Source organism: Macrosteles quadrilineatus, unplaced genomic scaffold (genome assembly GCF_028750875.1).
Source record: "Macrosteles quadrilineatus isolate MER2022 unplaced genomic scaffold, UCM_ALF_1.0 Scaffold_5__1_contigs__length_97177068, whole genome shotgun sequence".
NCBI classification, from domain to species: domain Eukaryota; kingdom Metazoa; phylum Arthropoda; class Insecta; order Hemiptera; family Cicadellidae; genus Macrosteles; species Macrosteles quadrilineatus.
The window spans coordinates 43,840,102-43,856,258 of record NW_026542598.1 but is presented as its reverse complement, the minus strand read 5'-3'; the positions used below and the strand labels follow the sequence as shown (position 1 = coordinate 43,856,258).

The 16,157-nt window shown below is 34.3% G+C and overlaps 1 protein-coding gene across 3 annotated transcripts in view; it reads right to left on the bottom strand.

Moving 5' to 3' along the window:
• The window catches only part of LOC128995068 (lysine-specific demethylase 4A-like), a 55,011-nt gene extending 42,534 nt beyond the window's left edge, over positions 1–12,477 (bottom strand). For all 3 annotated transcript variants that reach the window (XM_054419946.1, XM_054419947.1, XM_054419948.1), the window contains exon 1: positions 12,233–12,477. The gene's annotated coding sequence lies outside the window, so the exon portion shown is untranslated. The remainder of the gene's footprint in view (positions 1–12,232) is intronic.
• Positions 12,478–16,157: the final 3,680 nt, after the last annotated feature.

Here is a 16,157-nt window from a genome sequence, read left to right as displayed (position 1 = left end):
TAGCCTCTCACTGGATGCTCGAGGAACAAAAACTATCTTGACCTTGGAGTTGTTAACCCCCCTTCCCTGCCTTCCCTACAAGTTGCGTTGTTTGTTTACTCTAGCGATAAGATAATCAGTTCTCAAAATCGTAACGCACTTTACGATTTTATAAATTTGCCACACAGATAACAAATCAGATCAGGATGTGATAGCGCTACGAACGATGATGAAAAACTGACAATACGGTATGCTATATTTTTTGTGATCAATAAAAAATAATTTATTCTTAGTCACATCCTGAGGAGATAAGCGTATGGTTCAGTTCTCATCGCCCAGCGTGGGAGCGGAAATGCCGAGATTCCTAGAAAGCGGCGGTTAAGCCGAACTGCTCTCAAAGCATGGTCGGTTAAAACAAACAGTAATATTTTACGATGGAAGGCGGATAATCCGATTATCGGTTAATACGAGGTCGGTTAAGAGGGGGTCTACTGTATATTTTTCCTACAGTCTTTATAAAGCATTAAGCATATAAATAATTAGTCTTTCAAACTATATACAACACGTTTTTAGGTTAGGTTAAACGTTAAACCCAAGCCATTAACGGAATAGGAAATACTCAGCTGATTGTAGTTCTAATATCTTTAAGTGTTACTTATTTTCAAGAGTACAGGTATAAACAGAAATAATCAGTATAAACGCATAATAAACAAGTAGATGTTCTTCAAAATATGGCAATAAAATATTTTATGACAGTTTTGTAACTGTCTTACTTACGCGCCAAAGAGGAAAACAGTTCGTATGCTTGTTCATACTTCATTCTTGATTTTTCTGGTAACACAGGTTTAATAAAACATGTTTTCAGTTTCTGCTAATTCTGTTCTACTAGTATATTCACAATTACTTTCGTTGAGTTCATTATTTTTAAACATGTTAGGCCCACTTATAATCCATCTTTCAAATACTACACTTCAGATTGTGTTCAAACCAAAGCGTTGAACGAAAACAGAGCATAAACTATAAACATGAAATGAGAGGTTAGATCGTAGTTATAATAGTCAATCAGCTGATCATAGTATCATTATCTTTAAGTGTTGCCAACCTATTTCTAAGTGTACACGGATTACGTGCATAATAAAACCACGCTGTTTTGTGTTGTTTGGTTAAAATCCTGATGTGCGACAAAGTATAAACCGTACGACAAAGTATAAACCGTACGACAAAGTATAAACCGTACGACAAAGTATAAATATGCAGCAATTAGCAGCTTTCTGTACTATAAACAGTACAAGGAAGCCAACTTTGTTGAGTGACTGTAGGAAAAATAACATTTATATTTTTACAAGTTCCAGATCATGCCCATATTCTTTGCGAAACAATCTTAATCTGCAGATCCCAAAGCATTCAACCACCGTTTTCTAAAAAAATCTTTATTATAACAGTATAGACTAGTGCTTTTCAATGCACTGCTAAACTATCTAAAAAGTGAGTCAAGTCCTGTAATTTAAAAAAATCACTTTGTAAATTACAAGTGTCTAGAAATGCTACTACCGTACCGCGTCCGTGAGTTTATTGCGAATAGGTACCGGTAGTCAAAGACATATGGTATGCTTTGTTTATGAATTATTAAATACTAGCTGTTGTATCCGTGCTTTGCAACGGGAAGAGAACACGAAATAGAAACATTTTGATCTTTACATCTGTTGATAAAATAGTTACACATAAGCCTTTTAAAAACAAAATTTTACCTTTATGGCCTTAATAGGATAGCTGTTGTCATAAATGTAAAAAAATAATAGTACTGCACCCTGTTGGTAAACCTTGTAACTTTTTAATGCTATTTAATATCATAGAACCAACTTGTGTAGTTGAAACCGCTGAAAAAATTCTTTTATTCCTTTTAAATACGATTACTCATAAGGTTAACATGGGAAACTCCAGAGCCACTGGGGCGGAGCCCGAAAGGACTTTTAAGATAAGAATGTGTCTATATGTTAATCGGGAATGTGAGCTATCATCATACCAAATTTCAGCCCAATCCGAGGGGTATTTTGATCGTGTTTACTTGTCACAAACATACATCCATCCATCCATACATCCAAACTTTCTCATTTATAATATTAGTAGGATTGTTTAGTTTGAAAGTTGTTTTATAATAAGAAATTAGATTTTTAAGACAAATTGTATTTTCTGACTCAGCCGATGCATTTATGTATTTCTGGCCAGAGAAGTCAGTACGGTACAGCTCAATTACATATTTTTGGTCAAGTTCTTTTAGTTAGTTAACTAGCTGTGTGCCCGTTCTACGCACAGGGATCTTATAGTAGTCAGTTGAAACCTTATTATACAAAGAACAACAGTTGGTTTGCATATTTTCAGATGTGCTGGCAAAACTATTATATATAAACCGTGTACTGGTGAAATTACCTGCTGTCAAGTGATCCTTTTCCCATATAACTTGGAATCTATTTCCGTCGTCACATTTCCCTGAGTAACAGAGTCCTTACATTATAGCTCCTTTAAATTTGCACATAATGCTACTTCCCCATATTTAGAAGAATGCAAACCAAGTAAACTTTTTACCCGTATCTTTCTTTCTGCTTCATATATCTGAATTACACTTATGTTATAATTCCCTCCTGCCATTTGGCGATACTGGCCAAACCTAGATTCAATATTGTCAGTTTGAAATTTACCTGTTAGAATGTAAGGTACTTGTATGTCTACTAAAATGTAATTTATGAGTTCTTTCATTGCTAATGTGGTGTGCTTTAATGCGTTGTATGTATCTTGAGTTAAAAACCCTGCTTCATTTTTTGAGGCATACTCTTTCCATGAGTCCAACCATGCACAAAAACGTTAAAAAAACTAACATTGTGTGATTTTTTCACATTTCCTTCTTATGTTAACTACATATACGAAACATAGTTTAGAGAATACGCAATCTTTTATATAACAAAAATCTGTTTGGATGAGGTTGTTTTGTTCAAACTGTCACCAAAATGTTTACATTAAAAGTTGTTTACAAATAATTCAATTAATGGGAAATAACTTTGATTTTCGATAACTTTTTGTTAGAAAATCCAAAACCAAGAGAGAGATCAATTAGCCTCGGAACTGGATTAAGGCATTTAATTGGTCGGATGTACTATAGTTCTTAACTGTAAACGTTGGTTTTTGGTACTGGGGTTTTCCTTAGAACCGGTGGTATCAACAAGAATAATTTTTACGTACCAACACATCACTATTTACAGATTACGTTTTGCTTTTCCTTTATAGGCCCTATGTCATTATAATAGGTTTATATATTCATTTTGTTTGAGTTAAGCCTCCGAATCACTGATCAATACGTGTACTGGTGAAATTACCTGCTGTCAAGTGATCCTTTTGACCTTGAAAGGCGACCGGTTTCGATCCTCACGGGATCATCTTCAGGCGGACGTCGTCATCGTCTTTTCGTTCTTGCGAACACGTCGTTTATTAAAAAACATTGAGTAGACAGTTTTTAACATTTAAAACACAAAAACACGAAAAATGGCCAATAACTATTATGGTACCGATCGGTGGAGCGGCGGGCGACACGGAAGTTGAGTCTAGACTGACCGCTGCAAGCCGGTGTCATTGTTTACTTGTCCCCTCCCCTAATCTTTCTTATCAGGTGCACGCTTTTGTTTGTATCCATTTTCAACTATTTTTATTGCTGTGTCGAATATAATGTTAGATGCGAAAGAGAGCTTGTCGTTCAAAACATTTTGTGGGTCCTGTTTTACGGCTTTGTATATTTCGAACTCCTCAATTGTTGTCATAAATGGCCCTTTATTACATTTATGGAGTATTTCTAAATTATGTTCGATGTTACTGTAGCTGTGGTTGTAATCAATCAGATGGTTGGCATATGCTGAGGTGGATTTTTGTCTTGATTGCTTTGGCAGATGTTCCTTAAATCTGGTATTAAATGACCTTGCTGTCTGGCCTATGTAAAAACTAGGACAGTCGTTACATTTCAGTTTATATATTCCGGTTTGTTTGTTATTTTGAGGCTTATCTTTGAGAATGCTGGCTAGTTTGTTGGATGTTTTGAAGGATAGTGTGATGTTATTTTTGGACATTTCATTTTTAATTACATTATTTAGTGAGACTCCGTATTCCATAGAAGCATATTTTTTCCGTTCATTGGCTGGTTTTGTAGCCTTGTTTTTTGCGTGATGTCTCTGGATCATTTTGTCGATCATTTCGCTTTTATATCCGTTGGATACAGCTATAAACTTTATGACATTTATTTCATTTTGGTAATCTTCTGGGCTTAGGGGGATTGATATTAGTCTATGCACAAAGCTATGGTATGCCGCCATTTTTTGACTTATTGGGTGGTGTGACGAATTGTGAATGGTTTGGCTTGTCGTTGTTGGTTTCCTAAAGATTTTAAATTTGAGTTTGTCTTGAGATTTAGTGATGGTTAAATCAAGAAAATTAATTGAACTGTTGACTTCTTCTTCTAATGTGAACTGTATATTCCTGTGCAATGTATTGATATGCTTGCTTAAAGAGTTTAATTGCCTTTTATTACCATTGAATATAACTAATGTGTCATCAACGTAGCGTGAATATGATACAATTTTCTGCACATAGGAGTTTTGGCTTATATATTCCGAGTTTTGTGCAGAAAATTGTATCATAAACGACGTGTTCGCAAGAACGAAAAGACGATGACGACGTCCGCCTGAAGATGATCCCGTGAGGATCGAAACCGGTCGCCTTTCAAGGTCAAAAGGATCACTTGACAGCAGGTAATTTCACCAGTACACGTATTGATCAGTGATTCGGAGGCTTAACTCAAACAAAATGAATATATAAACCTATTATAATGACATAGGGCCTATAAAGGAAAAGCAAAACGTAATCTGTAAATAGTGATGTGTTGGTACGTAAAAATTATTCTTGTTGATACCACCGGTTCTAAGGAAAACCCCAGTACCAAAAACCAACGTTTACAGTTAAGAACTATAGTACATCCGACCAATTAAATGCCTTAATCCAGTTCCGAGGCTAATTGATCTCTCTCTTGGTTTTGGATTTTCTAACAAAAAGTTATCGAAAATCAAAGTTATTTCCCATTAATTGAATTATTTGTAAACAACTTTTAATGTAAACATTTTGGTGACAGTTTGAACAAAACAACCTCATCCAAACAGCTTTTTGTTATATAAAAGATTGCGTATTCTCTAAACTATGTTTCGTATATGTAGTTAACATAAGAAGGAAATGTGAAAAAATCACACAATGTTAGTTTTTTTAACGTTTTTAATTTGATTTCCTAAGTAGGTAGGACATGTATTGTAGGGAAAAGTACCGGTATCAAGGATCATCGTCGAAAAGGTTGTCATGAATAATTGGGTAGGTCTACGTACCCAAGATACAGTCTATGGGCTTATTGGCTGTATGGTCCAGCGATTGCAGCACATAGCGGTGAGTAAAACCGAAAGTGACACATTGGAAAAGCGAGTTTAGCATCATCCGTAAACCGGCAAACCTCTGTTACTATCACCCACTGCAGTGATGATTTTTCACGGTACACTTCACTCAACCGCCATTGAAACGCCGTCAATGAGTGAAAAACTTGTTAGTAAGCTATTGGCGACGATGATTTTATAAATGTAAGTTCCCAGCCCTATCCCTCCGAGTGTCCCTTGTTTTGGCCTTAATGTCTGCCTATTTTTGGCTCATTTGCAAGGTTTTATTAAAACGGTTCTGAGAAGCTTAAAAACAATGTTAATTACCTATACTGTTCTATATACCATTTTGTTTGGAAAATCATGGGCTTCAATATTACATATAAAACATAAGGAACATTTGTTTATAAATATATGAAAATAGCCACTTGGTTCTAAATTTTATGAGGATTACAAATATATAATCATATAGTGAGGTAAGTTATCAAATAAATAAGTTATGAGTGAAAAACAGATTTCAGTACATTGCGTTTAGCTAAGAATGCATAGCCTAACCATAGCTAGGAATCTGGCTGATAATTTACATCAATATCACTACCTACTTCTTCAGGATCATCAACCAGCCCTTCAACCCCTATAAAAAAGTAATTTCTGGCCATATATGGCCATATCAAAATTCCATATATGGTTTTATAAAGCCATATATGGGTTTTGATGAGCATATATGGAAGCATATATGGCCAGATGTGGTTGTATCCATATATGGTGGTGTCCATATATGGCCATATATGTAGTATATATATGGAATTATTGTTCATATATGGCCATACATGTTTTCGATATATGAAATAATTGTTCTTATATGGCCATACATGTTTTCTATATATGAAATAATTGTTCATATATGGCCATACATGTTTTCTATATATGAAATAATTGTTCATATATGGCCATACATGTTTTCTATATATGAAATTATTGCCCATATATGGCCATACATGTTTTCTACATATGAAATTATTGTTCATATATGGCCGTACATGTTTTTTATATATGAAAATATTGCCCATATATGGCCATAAATATCCTCCATATATGGAATTATGGTCTATATATGGTCATATATGACTCCCAGGTATGAAATTAAATTACTCATATATGGAATAATAATTTTCCATTTATGCTCATCTATAAATGAGTTTTTGACAATAACTGGAATTATTATAAGGGATTGTTGCCACTTTAGGATTATGTAACTCTCAAACTCCCAAACACTTCTTATAATATTAAAAATCTAAAGTTTATCAGTTTGTGTATTTTCTTGTTGCTCTCCAAGCACAAACTACTTAACTGATTGAGTTGATATGTGGTACAGTAAGGGGGCAGATAATATAGGCAATTCTCCTTTAAAGTAATTATTAGTAAAGAAATAAAATATCCAGATTTGAACCCTGATGACAAAATCCTGTACATACATCTATTGTACAATTTTATTATAACGCAACAAAATCTTAAAACTGACGTATAATTTTAAAATTGTAAGTGTAGTAGGCCTAAATAAGGAGAATATTATATTAATAATTAATTAATTGTACCTTTGCTATCAAACAGCCTCAAATATCAATGTCACGTAGTTAGGCTATATTAATAATAACATTCTTCAAATGACATAAAATGTCTAAGAAAAATCTTGTTTTACGAGACCAAATACAGCTTCTCTTATTTGTAATGGGTTTTGATCATCCACATGATATGAAGCAATCGTGGTGTAGTGGCTAAGGGGGCAGACTCTCACGCCGGAGTCCCGGGTTCAATTCCCAGTCAGATGCTTAAAAATTTTGTTTTGAAATTTTTGAATTTAAAATTTTTATTATAGTTTTAATTTATAGTTTATACCATTTAAGGTAAAAATATGTTTAATTGTTATTTTTTTATTTATTTATATATTTTTTATTAAAAAATTCCATATATGGAGGATTCCATATATATGATCATATATGGAGGATTCCATATATGATCATATCTGGGGGATTCCATATATGATCATATCTGGTTGTATTTGGTCCAAAACCAAATATAACCGGATAAAAAGAATTTTATATGGCCATATATAAACTTTTTCATAAGGGAAAATCATTTAAATCTTCTTATAATGCACCACGTATATCACTACTTTTGATTTTTAACACTAAAACAATGATAAACGTAATAAAACACATCAGTCATCGGTCCGAGGATAACCAAGCTGTTTACAGATATGCATGTCAGCTGTCTGCTACAGTTACGATCGGCTCGGAGAACATACAGCACTGAGACAGACCTCTGGAGAAAGCTTAGAGTATAACGAAAAGAACGATACGGTACCTAACTCGATCCAGTTCAATCTGATTCAGTCAGTCACAGAGCCTTTGCCGTAAACAGTGTTCGTGAGTCGCTGCAGCGACGCATGACACTCGGAGGGCTATACAACACTGATTCAAGGTCTTTTTCCCGGTTATCAAAACTTCAGAACAATTGTATACACAAAGAATCTCTAATTTCATTTACGGTTACAATATACATATTATTGAACTTTCCATAAATTAAATCCTTTATGTAAGGAAAATCGTTTTTAATCTCACTTGGTTTGGATTTTGCTTTCAAAACGTTATTGGAAATGTTTGCGGTGTTTGTAAACAACATTTAATGTAAACATATCAGTGACAGCTGACAGCTAGAAAAAATAATCTTGATCCGAACAGCTGTTCGTTATTTCATAGAAGATTATGTGATGGACTTTGGGAGGAAACTTGACAAAAATCGCACGAAATCAGGTTTTTAAACATCCGTCATTTTATTTAAAAAATTGTGAGGCCATATTTTAATGGCTAAAGACAATCTCGCCAATCCAGTGAATACAATAAAATGATTTGGATCTTGATAGGTACTCTCGTTTTTCAGGAGAAGGCCGTGTAAAATGCCTTTTGGGCCGTAACAGACAGACCGACAGACAGAAAAATAGAGATGAGATTTGTTTCAGCTTCCTTAATGTATAAAACGGAAAAATAATCTAAAAATTTATAATTTTGAGCAATGTACAGACAAAACTCTAATTTTATTTATATAGATACTGGACTAGGGGCCTACCTCTAGTTTCAATAAAAACACACTTTCATAAATAGTCTAATGGAAAGGTCCTTTCCAGTAGCAGCAAACCTAAGTACCGGTAGCCTACTCACAAAAATTTATGTTATTTAAATAGTAAATAAATCTGACAATTTTAAGGGGATTATTAGGGAAAATCGGACCAGTTAAATGGAAATTTACTTAGCCAGTAGGTTTTCTGCGGTGGGGTTATTATTTACAGTTTATGTTTACCTACTTTTTCCTTGAGTTAAACTTTAGATTCTCATTAGGCCTATAGATGTTCACATTACGATAAAGTTTAGCGTTGATTCTGCCACACAGCTTAATGAAAATAAGCCTCTACAAGGGATTTTCATTTAGCCTCAAAGTACAATTGAAATTTGCCTAGGTATAATTTGCATGGTGGCCTTTGTTTTAATGTTTTTTTTTACATTAGATTTAGAGACCCACATTATTATCTTAACTTAGTACTCTTGCCCCATTACGAAGCACAGGTAGAGTTTATATTATACCTAATAATATGGTGTAATCAAACAAATGTAGTACAAAGTAATGTTTAAGTTTATTTTGGAATTAATTATTTTATGTACATAGCCTACGCATGTTTGTAACAAAAAGGGATATATTTATTCATACGAAAAAGTGATAAAATTATTAGGTACCCGTAACATTAAAATACATAAATAGTACCACTGTACTAAATTCTGGTAACACTTAAAATTAACTTAGGCCAATGTTAAATCAAATGGAGGTCAAAATTATTCACTGGACCTACATTTGAATAACTAAGAAAATACTAACTTAACTTAAGAATGTAGGCTAGGCCTACTTGTATTAAAACATTAACTTACTTTTCCGTCTTACAATCTGCATAAGTTAATTAGATTAACTTAAACAAGAAAAGTTGTTGTGATAAAAAATTACTTAGCCATGAATGGTTGGTTTTTAAAACATACTACCAGATGACTGTGGTAGGCCTATTCTTATTATTATTGTTACTTTTGACATTCCTCCCATTGTTATTATATAGGCCTACAGTATAGGCTAACTAATCATAATGCAATATTCACAACTTAATCAAACTGTAAAATTGGTGTAAATTTGTAGTCAAATAAATTTAAATAAATGAATCAAACCAAACTGTGAATTTACAATGCCGCAATAAGGTGAAACACCTAGTAAGTTCTAGGTCAAATTTATTTATTTATTCCAACGGTTTCTCCATTAGGCCTAATACAATTTTGTCTAAAAACTAGATTTACAAGATGGCAGTTCTAAAGATGAAAGTTCTAAAATCGTAATTCGTGCTAATTCAAACTATGAACTAACTTATGAATAAGTAGCAAATAATAAGTTAATATCAGTGGTAACAAAAACCGTGCAATAATAAGGAAGCTGACAATACGTGAGTGGGACCTAAGAACTACGTACCGGTACAATAAAATAACAACAACGTAGACTATGCCTAGTAATGATTTTGGAACTGAAGATGGATTAGGCCTAAATAAGTTAAGTTACATGACAAGGGACCAGTAAATTGTACCATCATCTACCGTAGTCAAGATTGATTGATTACTAAGTTATGCAATTTAATCACACCCTTAGGCCAACCAGTTTTGATTTCTGGCACATCAACAAAACATGCGGTAAAAATTTAGAACCTAGACCCCAGCTTATAAAAACACTTCCTGAAACGTGTAAAATTGTGTAGGCCTAAAAAGTGTATAAAATGAAGTTTTGGAGGATAAGTTAATAATTAGGGGAAAAGCAATTCCAGTCCCAAATACAATGAAATACTTATTGACTGGAATTTAATATAACCGACCCTAAGCACAGTTCCTCCAAAACTTCAATGTACCGTAGGCCTACACCAATTTTACACAATTCCTCACTTCAAGAATGTTGGATTCACTAAATCGATATGAAAAATTTACAAGGAATATACACTCAATATATAATTTACTGCTCTCTCACTCAAAGATAACCGAAACCGGCACACATGGAGAGCACCATGTCTTTGGTTTGCCGACAGCGAACCAGCAACTAGCCTACAACGAAAATTAAAATCCCTTCGTCCAACAATTACATATTGATTCTCACATATTTCACCAGGAATCACCCCGTTTCCTACTTATGTCCAAACGCGACTTTAAGACACAATCAACTTTGAAAATTAATCGCAAATTTGAGCTACGTCCGCATTTGTCACTACTTCACTTTGAACTAACAACATGGAGTCATTGGAGACCAAGTAAGTTTAAGTCAAGTTTAGGCTTACTTAGTTAATAAAAGTAATGGGTACTATCCTGTTAAAGGGAACATTCATTAATTATCGATCTGATTTCTTTCGATATATCGATATTTGTGTTTTCCTTTACGATCCATAGGCTACCTTCTGTTTTTATATCTTCAAACACATTTAAATTAATAATTGACGATCTTGTTTAGGCAAAAATAGTATATTATGCGGATCCAGAAATAAGTAAAAACTGTTCTAAGCTAACCAAACATAACTAACCAAACTTGCTGTACCATTTCAAAATTTTGTTTGATTACAGAAAAGGCATGTGAGTAATATGAAACGGGATTTGGAAATGTTACAGCAAGTTTGGTTGGCTACTTAAGGTTAGTTTAGAACTGTTTCATTTCAATATAATACTTTTAAATTGTTTGTTGATACTGAACAATATTTACTTAAGTTATAGTAGTTGTCAGCTGACATCTCGTTCATTAATATCGGTATATCGGATCAAAAAATATAGCGGGAAAAAATCATCGATAATAATGAATGTTCCCTTTAAGAAAATAACAGGAAAGTAATAGGAAAGTTAACTTAATGCTCCGTACTAACTTTAAGTTAAATTATTAATGTACGTTATAACTTAGAGGTTTCGACCACCACAAGATAAGAATAACAAGCAAGTTCCATTATTTAATTAGGCCCTAAACATTCCACACAAGTTAACAACTTAAGGTAGGTTCATGACAAAAACTGTGGTTGCCATTGAAATAGACCTAAATAAATAAATTAGTTGTAAAGCCGTATTCTTATCTGCCAAGATAGGTGGATTATGTAGTTAAACTTAGCCTAACTTAAGTAATAACTTAGGCCTACATGAAGTTAATTACTTAGACATCTAGGCCCTACCTGTAGGCCTAATGCATCTGTTAAATAATTTAAATAGCTAACTAAGTTATAGGCCTACATACAAACAGAAACGGATATATAAACTACTGTATAAAACCACTGACGATATTACTATAAGGTGCATCTTGAAGCAAGTTAAGTGTAAACAAACAAAATTAACTTACCCTTCAATAACTTGACAAAGTGTTTTGGGGCTTAGGTTTAACAGTTAGGCCTAGTTTACAGTTAAAAATGAATTATTGCACTTAAAATAGCTACTAAAGATGTCATATTGCACAAAATAAACCAACACGATTTTTTACCAACTAGGACTGCTTAGACGAAAACATAAACAAAGACAACAGCCTAGGCCTATCTAGGGGTTGGGATTAGTTTTGACAACTTTTATTGAGCTTGGTTTCAAATCACAGCAATAAATTATTTGCACTATGATCTAGTATAAGAATCAACCTTATATATTGTATTAAGTTAAATCAACAGTTTCAAAGGGGTAGATAAAAAATTCACTTATGTCAAATTAACAGCTTACCACTATGTCTCCCCAGCTAGATGAAGCTAGGCTCCGGCACACCACCTCCGTACAAATAAATAGTCACAATCACAAGATCACTTAACTTAGTTACTTGTCGTCCACTACGTAAGTTCAAAACACATTGCACGATTGATCACAATAATCGCCTTAAAATTCGCTAAACGAAGCATATTTATGCACAAATAAACAATAATATACGTTGCAAAACCTGCGATGGGAGAGAGTACGCAATGGTAGTTTTCTCTCCCCGACGAGGACGGATGACGGGATGACGAGACGAACGAAGAAACGAACAGAACACGAACAATGTTGTGGCTGTGGGGTAATTACTTTCAGTCGCTGCCATCAGTATATCGTCGTTGTACTAAAAGTCACGTAGGCCACAAAACAGTTTTAAATAGTTTTTTATTAGCATCAATCAGTATTTTTAAATATGAAAACATATAGTAGTAGTAGCCAAAGGTCACTCCTATCGCACCACCTGTCAGGGCAGGTGGGGTGAATTAATTGAGTTTAAAGCCCATCAGGCGGAAATGGTTGCTTCCGGTGCTACGTCACTTTGTGACGTCATAGGTGATGTGTAATTGGGGGGGGGGGGGGTGTATGAGGGTGATCATATGGTTTTCAAGGTCATAGGTTTGTGTTTTAAAAAAAGGAAGCTATTCTACACTTGTAGTGTAGGATAGCTTCCTTGTTTTGTTTATTGTTTATTTGTATAAAACATGAGGGATGACAATAACTTACATACTATTACAATTAATAAGGAAAACATGTGCGAACGTACGTATCTAGAGTGAGCGTCTGCTAAAGTGTAAAACGAATGAGTTTATTGGTGGCCTTTATAAAGGCCGTTTTGTGTAGTTCGGCGACGCTTGTGTACTTGGATGTTTACTTCTTCAACTCCTCTATTGTATTATGGAGCTCTTTCCATCTTGCCATGTCTGCATTGTGCTCGGCCCATTCGATGTTGTCTCGAGGCTGAGCGCACCAAACACGATCAAATTTGCGTCGAATCTCTTTCTCCTCCTCTAGCAGTTGAAGTAGTTTTTTTTCCTTTCGTTTTCGCTCCTGCTCTTCTGCTTCGATGCATGCTTGGTGTAGGTCAGAGTCTTCAATATCACTTGTCCACTGTTGTTGTTGTTGTTGTTGTTGTTGTTGTAGGTTGGCCATCTTGTGCAAAGTAAACGAGAAAGGTTGAGTTGACTGGTGAAGAGCTGGATGCGAAGTGACTGTTGCGTGTAAAGAAGTGCAGGTCCCTGACGAAGTGGGCGGAGCTAAAGCAGTAGAGGTGGGGGAAAGTAGTAGAGGTGGGGGAGAGCATCATGAGGGCATCATTCCATCCGTTTTAAAAGTATTTTGATTCTACGTCCCTTGTCTTGTGAGTGATGTTTCCGTTTTTCTTGATACGTTTTACAATTACATTGACAATAGGAGAACGATTCACATTTTTTACAAGCCATTCCATCTACTTGACATTCAGGTGTTTTGAAACACTTTAGATTACAACAATAGTATTTTAAATCGTATTCCGATTTGGGATCAAAAGATGAATTGGAATTACACTGTGACATGTTGCTCGACTGAATTCTAAAACAAGAATGAAAAGCAATGTGTTGTGAGCTGCTATTTATAGTGCAAGAGTCAGCAGCTCTCATGCATCTGTCACAAGTTAGTCTACATTTTTCCATAGTAGGTTAACCATTTGTGTTAGATCGTGTATGTAATTTTGATGCTTGTCTTGATATGTTTTACACCTACATTTGCAATAGCCAACAGACTCACATTTTTTACAAGCTTTTCCATCAACTTTACTTTCAGGCTTTCTAAAACATTTTAAATTACAACAATAGTTATCCAAATCGTATTTGGATTTGTAAACAAAAGGTAAATTGTATTTACGCTGTGACATGATGCTCGGTGAATTGTTAAAACAAGACTGAGAGCAACTGCGTGTAAGACCTGTTATTTATAGTAAAAAAGTTCAAGGTCATTTGTTTGAATTTTAAAAAAAGAAACAACATATCAGCATATAGAATTAATTATATGCTGATATGTTGTTTCCTCTTTTAATTTTTTTATTTATTTTTTTTAATGACAAAAACATTTAACAAACATATGTACATAGATGGTTATTTACAGAAAAAAACTTAAAACTAACATTGATGGGTGATGTGTAGAGATAGTTCAGTGGAATTGTTTCCGCAAACTCCGTGTGATACCAAATAGAGGGATCCTGGTTGAATACCTCGCAGGTCTTCGTTTTGTAGTTGCTGTACAAATCGTCTTGGAAGATAAACTTGAAATTTCGGTTCATCACCTGGTGAAAACGGTGCCTCGCTCAGTGATGCTAAAATTGCGTCTCCATGTGAAGTTTCTGTCTTCTTCAGCTCGTGAACGATGTAGTGTTTGTGTTCCTTCAATTCGTGACATTTCTTAGTACTTAGAATGCTGGATTTGGACTGGGTGTTGAACTGATCCACCAAAGACTGGAGAAACTGTTGTGAAGCCATTTTCTTGATTAGGACTACCCTGTGAGATGTTGCCTCTGCGATGTCTGGAGTAATACTGATGAGGATCCTGAGACTGTCCACTGTATTTATAGCACACGTTCCCCCCTCCACTGCTATTTCCTTCGTAATACTTCCACTGTTGCTGTTTGAATTTATTTTTGTCCCAATAGTGAAGAACTAGAAAATTAGCTAATCGGTATGCGTTTTGTAGTGCACATTGTGTTACTGTGCGATAAGAGTGATCTGTTAAAGTACAAATAGGTCCATAATTAATTTGATGATCCTTGTCCATTCTTATGTCGAAAACATCGTGATATGTATATTGTTGTATCCATTGTCTTTTTTCCGATCCTCTTGTATAAATATGGGAAAACTTGTTAGAAAAATGATACATGATATTGTTCAAGTGCTTATAGCTTATCAATCCTTCGTTCCACTGAATATGGTGAAAATGTTTGGTTATCCATTTGTTTGTTCTTCTTGCTTTGTCATTCAATTGGTTTACTGAAAATGGAGCTTCAAATATAAACGGGTATACGACATGTGTAATCAAATCTAAAATCACTAATTCTTTTATCACAAATTCATCTTTGTTATCACGAAATGCTTGAAATTCTATTACACAGGGTTTTATATCCATAATGTTTAACCCTATCTACACACCACCACGTATAGTGTTCAACTGAATTCACACCGCGCCTTGGTCACTCTTTTATACTGTTTTTCTTTAATTACACTTCTTGGGTTGCTGGTTCTTCTTGGTTTATAGTTTCATATTCTTCAACAGCTTCTATCGCTTCTTCATCAATTGATTCGAAGTTCCTTAACTGTCTCCACATACCAACTTCATGAGGCAATCTATTAAAAATAGATGTATCCACGTGTCCGTATAATATGGTGCTTTCCGGTTGTTTTTCCAGTGTATCAATTAAATACTCTTTGATGATTGAACTTGAGAATACAAGTTGTTTCATATATCTAGAGATAGGAGACGTTGCATGCATTAAAATGTAGAATTCTTCACGTGAGAGTAAAATTTTACTTTCATGTTGAGTTAAATCTCTAAATCGTACTTGTAGTGTTCCACGATTCTTTACTATGTCAATTTCATTGTCAGAATCCAAAAGTCGAATATTAGTTTTCCTTCCGCAAACATTAGTATTTAAGTAACATTCAATTAGATTTAAATGTTTTAGAAAAGATTCCCATGCCGTTTCAGAAAATATAACCATTTTTGTACCATGCTGCAAGATTACTGTAGGTGTATATTCCGAAGATTTCATTAGTCCAGCTGTTACACTTTTACCCAAACATAGTGAGATAGGATAGTAAATGCGTAGGAAAACTTCTTTCAAAATATTAATTGGGATTGTATCTTCATCTTTCCGCTTCCTTTTAGTGCCATTTTTTTT